The sequence below is a fragment of the Callospermophilus lateralis genome, chromosome 5, assembly GCF_048772815.1.
Source record: "Callospermophilus lateralis isolate mCalLat2 chromosome 5, mCalLat2.hap1, whole genome shotgun sequence".
NCBI lineage: Eukaryota > Metazoa > Chordata > Mammalia > Rodentia > Sciuridae > Callospermophilus > Callospermophilus lateralis.
The window spans coordinates 151,522,572-151,525,003 of record NC_135309.1 but is presented as its reverse complement, the minus strand read 5'-3'; positions in this window follow the sequence as shown (position 1 = coordinate 151,525,003).

Here is a 2,432-nt window from a genome sequence, read left to right as displayed (position 1 = left end):
TGTCATACTAACAAGGAAGGTAATATTGAAATTTATTAAAAATACCTTGAGTTGGAAAAGACACACATATGCACTTAAGCAATTGGGAAAAAAAAAAGGAAGCTATGTCTTTCTGCATGTAAGGATTATAGAGTGAGTGATACATTGATTTTTTTAAAGTTACAAATAACTTCATTTATTAATCCATCATAAAATATTTAAGTCTCATGAGTTACCAGGTACTGATGGTCTAGGCATTAATGAAAGCAAAACAAATAAAATATTCTAGTGTTTTGGAGCTTACAGTCTTACAGGAGAAAATAGCAGAGGATTGAAGTCTAGTATTGGCAATATAGCTTTGGCATTCACCATGTTTAGTTGCCATTGCCAGTGTGTTATGAAAACAAAATGTGATGGCATTGCTCCCATATCATGGCAAGTATTTGGAAGCGTCTCAACTTGTCTGAGTCTCCTGTTCAAGCAGTAGTAGTCAACTCAGTTTTCCCGCTATTTTTACCTCTGTTCAGGGCATGCGTTTTGTCTGCCTACTCAAATTTGCCAATTACTAAAATTCTAGCTCAATCTCATTTCCACAAGTATTGTTTATAAAGTGTCACAAATAGGGAGAAATCTGTGCAAGCTTAAATGTAAATTAGAAATGTGAGTAAAGACCAGGAGAGATTATAAAACATAAACACACTGGTCTGTAGTTAATAAAGTTGTTATATGCATGTCACAAATTTGGCTTTTTAGTGCTGACCAGAATTTAAAAATAAAAAATCAATTCCATTTTAAAATCTATTAATTTATTTTAATCAGGTATATATGACAGCAGAATGCATTTTGATTCATTGCACACAATTGCAGCACAACTTCTCATTTCTCTGTACACAATGTAAAATACTTTATTTAGAGAGAGAGTTTCACTAAGTCGCACCATATGTGCAGTCATACATGTACCTAGGGATATAATATCCATCGCATTCCACCATCTTTCTTGCCACAATACCCCCTCTCCTCCCATCCTTCCCCTTTGCCCAATCAAAGTTCCTCCATTTTTCCCATAACCCTCCCCCCACCATTATGGATCAGCATTCACTTCCCAGAGAGAACATTCAGCCTTTAATTTGGGGAGATTGGCTTACTTCGCTTAGCATGATATTCTCTAACTCCTTCCTTTTACCTGAAAATGCCATGATTTTATTCTCCTTTAATGCTGATTAACATTCCACTGTGTATATATACCACAGCTTCTTTATCCATTCGTCTATTGAAGGGTATCTGGGTTGTTTCCACAGTTTAGCTGTGAATTGAGCTGCTGTAAACATTGATGTGGCTGCGTTACTATAGCATGCTGATTTTAAGTCCTTTGGGTATAGACCAAGGATATAAAGTCCTTTGGGATAGTTGGGTCAAAGGGTGGATCCATTCCAAGTTTTCTAAGAAATCTTAATACTGTTTTCCATATTGACTGTACAAATTTGCTGTTCCACCAACAATGTATGAGTGTGCCTTTCCCCACACATCCTCACCAACACTAATTGTTGTTTGTATTCTTGATAACTACCATTCTGAATGGTGTGACACTAAATTTTAGAGTAGTTTTGAGTTTCATTTCTCTAATTGTTAGAGATGCTGAACATTTTTTTATGTTTGTTGATCAATTGTATATCTTCTGAGAAGCGTCTGTTCAGCTCCTTAGCACATTTACTGATTGAGTTTTTTGTTTGTTTATTTGTTTTGGTGTTAAGTTTTTTAAGTTCTTTATATATCCTGGAGATTAGTGCTCTATCTGAGTGCCTGTGGCAAAAATTTGCTCCCCAAATGTAGGCTCTCTTCACCTCATTGGTTGTTTCTTTTCCTGAGAAGAAGTTTTTTTGTTGTTGTTTTTTGGGGGGATACTGGGGATTGAACTCAGAGCCACTTGACGGCTGAGCCATATTCTCAGCCCTGTTTTGTATTTTTATTTAGAGACAGGGTCTCACTGAGTTGCTTAGCACCTCACCATTGCCGAGGCTGGCTTTGAACTCGTGATTCTCCTGTCTCAGCCTCCCAAACTGTTGGGATTACAGGCGTGCACCGCCATGCCTTGTTAAGCTTTTAATTTGAATCCATCCCATTTATTAATTCTTGATTTTGTTTTTTGTGCTTTAGGCGTCTTATTAAGGAAGTAGGGGCCTAATCCTACATGATGATGATTTAGGCCTAGTTTTTCCTGTATTAGGCACAGGATCTCTTGTCTAATCCCTAGGTCCTTGATCCACTTTGAGTTGAGTTTTGTGCATGGTGACAGATAGGGGTTTAGTTTCATTTTGCTACACATGGATTTCCAGTTCTCCCAGCACCATTTGTTGAAGAGGCTATCTTTTCTTTAATGTATGTTTTCAGCTCCTTTGTCTGATGTGCAATGACTGTATTTATATGGGTTTGTCCCTGTGTCTTCTATTCTGTAC